Source organism: Centrocercus urophasianus, unplaced genomic scaffold (genome assembly GCF_019232065.1).
Source record: "Centrocercus urophasianus isolate 14NV4802_14NV808 unplaced genomic scaffold, USGS_Curo_1.0 seq_13, whole genome shotgun sequence".
Lineage (NCBI taxonomy): Eukaryota > Metazoa > Chordata > Aves > Galliformes > Phasianidae > Centrocercus > Centrocercus urophasianus.
This window is the reverse complement of record NW_024884475.1, coordinates 21,430,704-21,442,675: the sequence shown is the minus strand read 5'-3', so window position 1 is coordinate 21,442,675 and position 11,972 is coordinate 21,430,704. Positions and strand designations below refer to the sequence as shown.

Below are 11,972 nucleotides of genomic sequence, written 5' to 3'. Positions count from 1 at the left end.
ATTCTAGAAGTTCGCTTCCTTCCTTCTAGCCTTTGTATCTCTACAGGTTTCCCTCTATTTTTTTCTTCTGCCCTCCTGAAACAAGAGGAATGCACTGGCCGGGAGCCAACCAGGGCTCAGCGCGGGGTAACGTTTCACTTCAGATTTACGGGAAGGTGTTGGGAGTAAGAATCTGGTTTGGTGAGTTTGGGGCAGGGAGTAGCCAAGAGACAACCTTGCTACTGTGAGCGCGGGGAGAAGGGGAGGAGAGGGGGGGACGACAAAAAATAAAACGGCCCCGGAGCTGGGGGAGATCCCTGCTTTTACTCCCCGGGGTCCGGGAGTGCGCTGAGCTCCGCAGCGGGGAAGAGGCGAGCGCTCCCCAGTCCCAGCCCAGCCCCAGTCTCAGCCCAACCCCGGTCCCAGTCCAGCCCCAGCTCCGCGCCGCTCCGCGCAGGAATGTGCGGCTTATTGCAGGGGCTTTGGCTGAACTGCTTGAACTGCTGAGCGCGGGGCTCTCCCCACGTCTTACTTCTCAAAAAGACTTCTTACAGAAAAAAAAAAAAAAAGAAAAAAAAGAAAAGAAAAAAAAGTACAGTGAGCCAAGAGTGGAGGCTCGGATCGGCTGTTGCTGCGAGCGGCAGCGTTGCGAGGAGTTGCTCAACTCTCACTTAGCAGCGGGGCCGGAGGGACAATGCGCTAAGTCGCTGCCCCACGGCTTCGCCTTCCCCGGATGGTGCCGGCGGCGGCGGGGCTGCAGGTAGGTGCCGCGTTTTGCTCTGTCGGAACGGCAGCGGAGCGGGACAGAAGTTTGCTCAGACTGCACATTTGGGAACACGGGTCTTTATTTATTTTGGTGTGTACATATACGTATGTATTTTGTGGGCGGGAGGCAAAGAGAAAGGGTTACGAAGGAGTTTCGGGGGTCCCTTCTCATGCCTCACTGCGAGCAGTTGGCAGACGAGGGGTGGCAGCAGGCAGTAACCGAGAGCAGGGACAGAGTCACCTGCGGACGAGAAACTCAGAAATTGAGAGGAACGTTCGTCCGTGTCAAAGCAAATCCGCAGCCCCCGATGTCTCTGGAGGACCTTTCGGAAGGAGTGTTTGGTTTGTTTGGCTGTTCCTTGTTTCCGACACAAAGCACGGCAGCGTGTGCGGCACACTGAGGGCTGGCAGGTGGGCTCCGGCTGCTCAGCGCCGGCAGCGCAGCAACGGGATCTGACCTGGGAAAAGTTTCTGCTGTCTGTCTTCAACGCATGGATCGACCGGGGAGGGGGTCAGGCCTCGCCTTTGCTCTGAGTGTATGTGCCTAGATGGGAAATGCCCGGGGCTTCTTATTCGTGTTGTAAGTAGTTGCTGTGAGTTTGTCGTTGTTTTGTTTCAGGGGGAAATCTGCACAGCTCATTTCCTTTTAGAAATTTAAAATAAACCTTTACGCTGAGGCGGGCTGGGACCCAACAGACCGCGATATCCCTCCTAACGTTCTCAGCACCAGAGGGCAGGACTGCGAGACGGGGCTGCAAGGAGCCCCTCGAGGCAGCGCAAGCAGCCCGCCGGTGCCTCCGAGCCCCCGGCACGGTGCAGCCCGGCCCGCAGCCGCCGAGCTCCGGGGCACCGAGGGTGCCGCGGTCCCGCAGGGGTCGGGGCGGAGCAGCGCGGAGCAGGCGGCAGCTCCCGTACCGGCGCTCCGATAAAGCCGGCCCGCGTGTGCGGCCGGCCCATGCCAGCCGGGCTGACAGGCCAACAAGCTATCTGGGAAATAAACGGAGAGAGACAAATACTCTCCTTGCGCGCTTGGCCTCGCTCTCTCCCGTTCTCTTCCCAGCACATTTCCCATCCCGCCCTCTGGTTTGTTTTAACCCGCTGGAGCCGAGGGCAGATGCCGTTGCCCTGCATCCCCGCGGTGCTTCCTGTGCGGCTGCCGGGCACTGCGGTGTCCCGGGACACGGCACAACACAGCCCCGCGCTGGGGGTTGTTAGGGTAGCAGTTGGAGCTGACTGCCGGGTCAGTACAGTCGCTAATCGCGGCAGCCTGGCACGAGAAATCTTTGTTTGAAGTTTTAGAATGTGAAGGAATGCGCTGCCTCCAATAAAGCGGATTTAAAAATGTCGAGAGCCTTGGAATTAAAGTATTTAATGTAAGCAGCAGAGATGGCAAAGCCTTCGGGTAGCACTGCTTCAATGAGAGCTTGCACTGGGGTCTGCTGTCAGGGTTGGGCACAGTTTCAGGGTGTAGCTGGGCAAACTGTAGAAACAAAACAAAACAAAAAAAACCAAACCACTTGGATATGAAGCAGAACAGCCTTTGCTAGTAGCTGTTAAAAATGTTTAATCGCAGAAAACATTTATGGCAATTCTTATTTCTGCCATCATAGAAGTATTATTGGCTCTGACAACCAAACTGATTGTTACGGTTTTAACTGCATTCTGAAGCTGTAGTTGTTGGATTGGGCAACACCGTATTCAAAACGTACTGAAGTCTTATTTTTCTTAAAGAGCAATAGGGAAAATGGCCTGAGGGTTACTCCAGACTGGGTCTCCAACACACGTGTGCTCACAGCATCGTGGGTGACAAACTCAAGCAGATGTTGTAATCTTATGGGTGAGGCAGTAATTTACTTTTAGCTTTTCATTCAATCTGCTGGTGTTGACTGCCTGTGCGTGATCTCCCAAATCACCAGTGCTCTGATTTAGTGAGAAATTTTATACTGTGCTTTCTGTGAAGAAATGGTGATAGATACCTGAGTCACCAGATCCCCTTTGTGCCAAAACTAACAGATATCAGTAACTTTGATTAAAGTAAAAATCAAAAATTTGCTTTTTAGCATGGAAATAAATCTGATGGTTTGACCATGGAGGGGCAACCTCTATGTCTATATATCAGTGTAGGTAGCTGTCTCCTTAGTCAGGAGTTTAGATCCCCAAATCACCAAGAGCCTGCACCCACAAACCCTCTCAAGGGTCACTTAGAAATTTGTTTTGTATGGGGATTTTTAGGTGCCATTTTCAATGTTCTGAAGTCAATCCTGCAAACAGGACATTTTTTGCACTTCACTTTGGAAGAAGGAAGGACTCTGACCTTTATCTTTCCAGTGAGAGGCCTAAAATAATATTTCTCTTCACTTGTCTTTTGTGGTGTTTTTTTTTGTTTGTTTTGTTTTGTTTCGTTTTTTTTCCCCCAATGAAATACTTCTGGGTACACCTAGCTCTTGCCAAGAATCAGGAACATCATCTCAGTAGCCTTGCAGAGACAATGTAGGCTTTGTATAGCTGTGGCTGTTGGGGTTTTGGCGACACAGTAACTCAACAGAGCAAAGCAACTTCTTAATAACTGCAGAGCTGACTACCTGATATTTGAGGGTATTTTTGTCCTTTCCAGCCTTTCATTTACCATGATCACAAGCAAGCTTTCATTTGAAAAGAAGAGAGAATTTTTTGTTATGTATTTTTGGAGTCAAAGTATACGTTTTACGAAACATACTTAGGGGCTGGATGTTGCATTTTACCTGGTTAGGTCAGATAGCAGAGGCTAAATCAGTAGGGATGGCTCATTTGGCACGACACGGAAAAAAACTACAAATGCATGAGAAATCTCTGCCTTGTGGTATAAAAGAATCATGAGACAACAGTAACTTTCAGCTGTTTCTAAAGCAGGCAAGGCTTTAACGGCCACTGCAAAATGAAATGCTTTCTGTCCTATCTATCAACACAAGGACCATCTCGAAATCCACTCTGCAGAAGCGCCACTCCAAGTGATGTCATTCAGGGTTCATAATTGATGTTTTGCCCCTGAGAAATGATTGAATATTCTCAAATTTTACCTTGAAATAAACTGGAAAACTTTATTTTGGGTTGTTGGTTGTTTTTTTTTTTTGTTTGTTTTGGTTTGGTTTGTTTTTTTTGGTCAAAGAAACCCATGGCATTTGGGGGTGTAGTTTTTGCACCAGCAAGTTGAGGTCTTAGTAGAAGCAAAGGAGTTATTAGTTACTGCATGATCATAATCCTGGAGTTCCTGACTGAGGTGTTGGTGCTGTGTGCACTCAGATGCCACTGCGTTAAATGTGAGAATTATTGTTAGTAAGAAACAATAGAGGGGCCAGGCGGGGTGGAGCACTGAGAATGGTTAACTGGCTTGGCTGGCAGGGGGGTGAGTGCTGCCGTTGGATGCTGTTGTGCTATTTCAGCACAGGGGCAATGTATTTTATTTCTTAGAGAATGGAGAGCTGATAAACAAGCACAGAAGTGAACTGGTTACTCAAGGCATAAGGCTATGAAAATGACCCTTGTAATAGCATTTGGAAGATGACTGCAGTTATGAAAGCCAGAGAAAAGGATGTTCCTATCATGGAGATCACAAAAGGTCAAGAGCCCAGAATGGAGTTTTAACTATGAGGATGGGTAAAATAAGCAATATTTTGGCCAGGGAAAGAGAAAGCTTCAAGAGGTTTTGGCTGCACCTTGATAGCAAGGCCTTCTAAACAAGAATTGTGCCCTGTCTGGCATAAGGACAGTAATTGTCACTAAGGAAATGAGAGAGATTTGGGATATCCCATGAGATACCACATGCTTTATGCATGTTGAGCAGGAAGCAGTGGCTGGGCTTTGAGCAGATAACAGCAAAAGTGGGGGCATCAGTTGGGTTAATAGTGGTGGGAAAGCAAAGCAAAGGGAATTGAAGTCTGAGGAGAATTTGTAATTGAAAGCAAAAAGAAGTCATCAGGGCTGGTGGAATGGACATCACAGGAAGGCTGAATGATGGGACTAATGGGGAAGTCTAATGGATGGTGCTTGAACCACTTGAAGGTTAAAGCAGGGAAAACTCAGCAGTGAAGAGCCTGGAGCCTGAACAGGGCATGTCAAATGATTAACTTATTTCTGAGCAAAAGAAAGGAATCAAGGCAGGAGAGGGAGGTGAGGGTTAAGATAAATCATTGACGTGAATTTGCCATATTGTGAGGAAAAGAGGAAGACAGAGAATCAAAAACAAAGGAGGAAGGTGGAGGAACTGGATGACCAGGAGATGCCTGCATGGTATGGAGGAAGAAATGAGAGATTTTCATAGAATGAGTGAGAGGCTGGGGAAAAAGGTCAACCCACTGGATACAGTCTGGTGCCTGGCAGGGAAAATCTGAGAGGAGATGCTTGGTTAGGGTTGGAAAGTCTTGCTGTTAAGCAACAAGCAGGGAAGGGACCTGGAGGGAAGGAAGCACAAAAAGGCTGTGGGTAACAGGTCCTTAAAGCTAGTGTGTGTGCTGTAATATGCACAGAAATAGTGGATATGAGGGCTGGGCAGGTAGCACGCAAGGCACAACTGTGGGAGCTTTCAAGGCTGGAGAGTGGGGAGGTGCTCGAGTGGGGAAAAATGGCACCAGCAGCAGGGAGGGGAGGTAGAGGCAGGCATGAGTGCGCATGCAGAGACCTGTTCCCAAGGTGGTTTTACAGTAGAAGAACACATTCAATTCACCTTAATAAAATATTCACATTGTTACTGTGACCTTAGGCCTTGTCCAAGCCATGTGTGTGCTTTTGGCAGTAAAATTCCTGTTGGCTGTGGATACTTCAGTTTCCCTGGAGTTCACGCTCTGGTATCCATGTCTTTATGTGAGTGCTGCTCCTCACAGGCAGCACTGCTCTGCCATTAGGATTCACATTAAAGATGATGCCAATAAGGTACCTGAAGCTCAATAGATCATTGCAGATAGTAAATCTGTGAGAAGAGAGAGATTTCATTGGTGACTGTATTCAGTCTGTTGGGATTACAGTAGTCTGTCCTTTACTTCTTGGCCTTGTGAAGTGGGCAAGAACAGGCAAGGCAACTTGAATGGATGGAAAGCTGGAAGTGCCTCAGGTTGGACAAAGGTGATCTGCACCCGTTGTTGCTGCCCTGTATTGTGTCTTATGGGATTTTATGGCATAACCATGTGGTGCTGAGAAGGTTGTCTTCACCCCAAGGGCCTGCGGTGGCCCAGTAGGTAGACTGGTGTAGAACTCCCTCCGGGCAGAGATGTCCTCACAGCTACTCCCACAGTTCCATGGCTTGGAGCTCCGAATTCAGCCCGAAAGCTAGCAATTAGGCAGGGCTTTTGAAGGAGGAGAGCTGCAAGGCAAAGAGTGCTTTGTGGCAGGTCCCTTTACATGTCCTTAAGTTGTGCTAGTGGAGGTTCAGGTTGGACATTAGGAAACATTAATTCTCAGAAAGAGTGGTGAGACAGGATTGGCACAAGCTGCCCAGGGATGTGGTGGAGTCACCATCCCTAGGAGGTATTCAAGAAACATGCAGATATGGCACTGAGGGACATGGTTAGTGGACATGGTGGCAATGGGTTGGCAGTTGGACTTGGTGATCTTAGAGGTCTTTTCCAACCATAGTGATTCTATGAGGTCAGGGTTTACTCACAGGCAAGCAGGTGCACTGAGCGAGCATGTTGGATGGTGAGATCTGCAGAGTGCAAGCAGGGGATAACTAAGTGACTTCCATAGGAGCAAATTGTATTGAGCAATCATAAATAACAAGGCTTCCAGGTGCTCCTTTCACACATTGAAGTACTGAGTGTTGTCTTACCTGCATGAATCCCAGGTCAGGCTGGGTGTGCATAGAATGACTGGTCCCAGACACCACATGGGTGGCTGGGCTGTCTGGTATGTGAAGGTGCCTCTTGGGCTGTTCCCTGACCCATGGCTCACTCTGGTGTTCACAAGTCCTTCTTTGAGATGTCTTTCTGAGTTCAGGATGTTTTTACTCTTGATAACTTTTTTTTTCTGCAAGTATCTCTCTACAAAGTTACACTCAGAAAGCAGTAAGACAGACTGACAGCCAGCATTAGTTTTTATTGTCTGCTAACTATATGATTCAAAGTAAAAAATTCTTGTGGAAATTCCTGTGGAAATTCCTGGCCATCAGCACTGCCACCTGCCTTGGGAAAGTTTACTGGCTCCCTGTCTGGATGATGTATGGGGCACGGTACAAAGCTTCTCGTGGAAGCAGAACAAACTGCCAGAAGACCTAAGTGCAGTTAGGTATTGCTAAACTGAGACACTGCTGGCCTTGGTGGTTGACATTCTCCTCACAATGATAAAAGCCCAGGGAAAGGATCACTTTTGCTTGTGGAACAGTTCCAGGGTGTTTTTTCTCTGCTTGTGGCCTTTCTTATACACTGCTATCAGTGATTACTGACTGCAGCGAGCTCAAAGTGCTCTCGTAACCTCTGTATGTGAAGTGTACAAGGTTTTGGTAAATTTAACTTTGCAGCTGTTTGGGGAATATCTTGTTTCTTTTAACCAGATGTAGGTTTCTCTGTGTGTGCACAACTGTCAATGCAAATGAGTCTCAGTGTTGTATTCTCAATTCCCAGAGCACTGCCCTTCAGCTGTCAGTGTTTGGGTGCCAAATGTTTAATTTGGTCTTGAGGTATCACTTTTCCATCACTATGCCATCATTTCCCAACAATAGATAAGAAATCTAAATATTTTTCTCTTCCCTTGTGAAACACTAGAGATGTGTTCTTGAGGAGTGCTACAGGAGACAGGCTGTTGAGGAACATAGTGCTCATATGTGAGGGATGGTAGCAATGCACTTGCCTCTAGCATGAAGCATTTCCCTTCTGAATTTTCCAATAGACTCGACAGTGTTTTGCTGTTTCTTTTTTTTTGTTTGTTCGTTTTTAATAAGTAAGTTATTTGGATTTCCAAAGAAAATGAAAGCAAAACTGCTGATTTGCAACATTCTTTCTGATGGGCAGAGTAACAAACGTAGTTTTATGAAAAAATGCCATGTATCCAGAGACCTGTGAAATCCTAGAAGTTTAGGCTTGTAATTAAACTTCTTGCTGGTAACGGAGAAAATCAGGTAAAGGTCAGAACTCACCATGAATACTGTGAGTTCTCAAGGCACAGACTGTACAGGGAAACCAGTGTGCTGTAAGTTGGGATGGAAGTTTACATATCTTTGGACACACCTTCATATTTTTAATATGCAGGCAACTGTATGTTTCTTGGTCTTGCACTCTAATCGGAAAGGATCCTGCTGTAGTTTGGAGCTGTAATCATGCTGCCATGGGGCAGGCACAAGGCTATCTGCCCCCATGTGCAGTCATGCCCCAACAATACCCACAAACGGGTCAGACAAACCCTTTCCAGAGCTATGGCAAGTGCAAAGAGGATCAGATAAGCTTAGTAGTCATTGTGCAACTTTCTTTCTGAGCTCTGGATTCAAAGCAAAACTCAGCCAAAACCACAGGGCTGAAACTCTGGTGGACTCCACGCATAGCACGCAATATGGCAGCCTGCACGCAGCCCATACTGCTGATTCACTGCTTCTCCGTCCTTCCCTGCCTGCCTTCGCCTTCCAGCATGAGTGCTAGTTTCTGGAGCTACTGTGTTCTTGGGTCTCTCTGCCTGCATATATCGGTTATCTTGGGTCTGTGAGTTTGGTTCCCTGGTCCTGGCACAGGATGGGTGTTTGCAGTGATGCAGAGCTCACGTGGGCATACCCACACTTAGGTCAATATTGCATGGCTGAACACAGAGCTGCTGAGGGGAAAGCAGAATGGGTGGACCTCCTTTCCACCAAGTTTGGGAATGCTGAGTGACATGGAAGGTGAAGGAACAAGGAAACAGGCTGTTATTTTCACTTTCTTTCTACATTATCAAATCTGGGTTCCAGATGCAATGCCAAAATTCAGAGGGATGTTACCTTCAACCAGGGGAGCACAGACCTCATGTCTCCTAAAATAAACACTACAACACAAGCAGTGTGAGAACAATGTTTCACTGCTGCTTCTATAGATCCAAACCATTCCTATTGCATTTCCTCTTCATCTAATCTTATCTATTCTGTGTTGCAATCCTCTCTGCGCTTCCCTATTTCCAAATCAAAGCACAGTCTTTCTGCAAAAATCTGAATGCTGCCTCCATTTTGAAACGTGGCCTGTTTTAAACAAAAGGCATCAGTTTGTTAATTCATTGTTAATCCTTACCTGGAAAGCAACTGGTGCCAGAACAGTTGTATTCTCAAAGATCTTGCGAACGTCAATCACTGTTGAAAAGTTTTCCTCTGAACTCACGCACACTATTGTTTGTATATGTGCAACAGGGTGTAGAACGAGCCAGACAAGAAGAAAATGAAATGCATACAAATGACAGGTTCTGCAGGAAGGGCACCAGCACAGGGCTTAGGAAACCCAGCTTTGCATCCCTGCCTCTGCAAGATGATTTGATCCTTTATGAAAAATGGTATTTAAGCAGAATATAAGCCTTTGAATATCACAGTTTCCATGTACTTTGTGAAGATTTTGACTGTTCAAACCCATCTCCCAGAATACACTCTCACCCTGCTGTCTGAGCAAGACTTTAACTGTCATAGCAGTAGGAGGCTGCTAGGTGCTCTGCTGTTTGACAGCAGTATTTAGGGCATCTAAAAGTAAAGGCAGCAAAGAAAAAGGTGCTGGGGCTTGGAAGGTCAGGCTGGATGGAGGAGAAAAGAAAGGGAAGAAGGAGAAGAGGTGTGGTGGTGGGAGAAGGAGACTGCCTGGAAAAACTGACAGGCAGCAAGAGAAGTGATGGGAAGATATTGTTTGATGAGAAAACTCAAATGGGGAGAACTGAGAATTGCTGGCTGGGCAGGGAGGCAGCAGCTATGGGACCAGAGTCCTGAAGCTGCACCTATCTGAAGTCTTCGTGCTGCAACATCTCAAATACAGACCCTTCGTGTGACACACACATCACTGCAATGACATATGGTGGAGTTTGATTGTGGATCTGTTTTGTTGTGTTTTTTTTTTTTAACCAGTTTGAAACAACAGAAAAACCAACGTATGAGCTTTGGAAGCAATGCACAGCTGCATCACAAACAAACAAACAACACTGTGTAATTCAGATCTTGCCAGATTTATACACTGTGTAATACTAATTTTCCTTTAGTGGTATATTGTCACAGTCCATTCCCTTGGAAAAATTCAGTACTGGGTTTTGTTTGTTTGTTTTGCAGGGCTCTTGCCTTTTAACCTGTATGAGGAGGAGGGTAATCGATGAGTAGTTTTTTGTTCAGTGTGTAACTTATTCACTCTTTCATTGCTTTTGTCTGAAAAGAGAATTATTTCTCCTTGGCTTTTTATATGGGACTCATCTCGTTAGCATTTAATTACTTCACAAACAGTAATGAGCTAATCCACAATAACCACTTGATACTAATTTACTAAAAAAACAATAGAGACACAGAATGTAGATTAAGAAGTTTACCCTTGTGTTGAGTGCACAATTTAAGATGCCAGAGCCAGACACAAGGAGAAGTTTTTATTAGTTAAATGTTTTCTACACTGGGAAGTGTACTTTAGGACCAGTTACAGATTAATGTCAAGATTAACAGGCTATTTTGGGTGAAGTACAAAAAACATATTCCAATAAGCTGAATTGCTACTTCCACTTTTCCCAAATAAGTTTCAGAATGACATTTCATTTAAAAATCTGATTAAATTTAACCATAAGAATTGGGTAGATGATCCAGAAATTAAATGTTTGATTTGCAGCAAAACAAATTTCCTCTTTTTGTGTGTTTGCAATCTAGAACTAGCAATCTACATCAGTCACACTGCTCGCCTTATGACTTCCCAGAAAACTGAGTTTTGTTTATGATTCCCATTTTTGAAGTGCATTTCCTAGTGAGACCGCTCACAGCTCTCATCCTCTCATCATCTGCAAGAAAATTGCAGATCATAAAATGTTCCCACACCAAAATAAGGAACAAGCCATCAGTGACCATCTGTACAAAGTTTGGTTAAAGTGACTTGGCCAGTGGTAGACAGGAACTGGGTGCAAATTGAGGACAGAAAGACTTATCCAGGGCCAGTTCATCTGCCTCCACTGCAAGTTCCTTTCTCGCAGTTCATCCCCTGCAGTGTCTCTGTGATAGCGGGGATGGCAGCCACTTGAGCATGGCTGTGAATGGACCATGTGCTGTAAGGGGCAGGGGTAGTGGGATCTGGTTTGCAGCACCTAGATTCCAAATACTGGATGCTTGGGACATCTGGTAGGAAGAGTTTGTGCAGGGTGCATGTCTACGGGCAAGTGGTTTGGGAACACCAGCCCCAGGCCACTGTGTAGTCTGGAAGAGAAACCACGAGAAGAGACCTCTTCAGCATTGTTGCTTTAGGGCTGGGAAGGGGGAATCTCAGGACCAGAGAGACACTGAATTCAGACCAGCAATGCAGATGACTGTAGTATTTTCCACTGACACTGCTGTGGCTGAAAAACAGCCTGTGGAAAAGATAAATGTGTCTGGTGTCCTTAGCAGGGCAAAATAGGAAAAGGAGGACTAAGGGGACTGGGAGGGAAGAGGCTACAGAAAACAAACTGTGGGGCAGGTGTGGTGCCCTGAGTAACACCTTTGTGAGGTCTCCAGGCATGAGATATTTCCTTCCAGAGAGAACATGGCCAGCACAACTCTATAAGAAAAGCCTCAGTGACCTGAAGAGTGCAGGATCCAAGCTTCTTTATTAATGTTAAACGTCCCAGTGCAAACCAGCAAAAGTTCCTTCTTCTGACATATTCTTTTAAAGCAAAAGTGGACAAATGAAAGATACCTGTTGCACTGGGTGCCATGGACTCACCAGGAAATGGCAACCTTTGTTCAACCAGCGTGAAATCCGCAGTCAGAAATGAATCCTGCCCAGTAAGTGTTGAGCATGAGGGTGAAACCTACGGTTCCTGAGTGGGTTGCAGTGCAGAATCACACTGTAACATTCATTGAGTAAACCCAGGTTCCGAACATGCTTATGACAACTGGTGGGTGGTTGACTCAGAGGCAGAGAAAAGGACATTAAAAAGAGAGAGAGAGAGAGAGAGAGAGAGAGAGAGAGAGAAAGAGAGAGAGAAAGAGACGGAGGGATTTGCTTCCCTCTACTAGGCAACATGGTGTTTAAACTCCTTTCCCAGCCAGGTGTGGTAGCAGCATGCTCCCTTTCACACACCTGTGCACACACCCATGGGCACTTTCTCTG

The 11,972-nt window shown here is 46.2% G+C and overlaps 1 protein-coding gene across 1 annotated transcript in view; it reads left to right on the top strand.

The window, feature by feature from the left end:
- The first annotated feature begins 581 nt into the window (after positions 1–581).
- The window catches only part of RBM47 (RNA binding motif protein 47), a 73,224-nt gene continuing 61,833 nt past the window's right edge, over positions 582–11,972 (top strand). The window contains exon 1 of the mRNA XM_042812556.1: positions 582–739. The gene's annotated coding sequence lies outside the window, so the exon portion shown is untranslated. The remainder of the gene's footprint in view (positions 740–11,972) is intronic.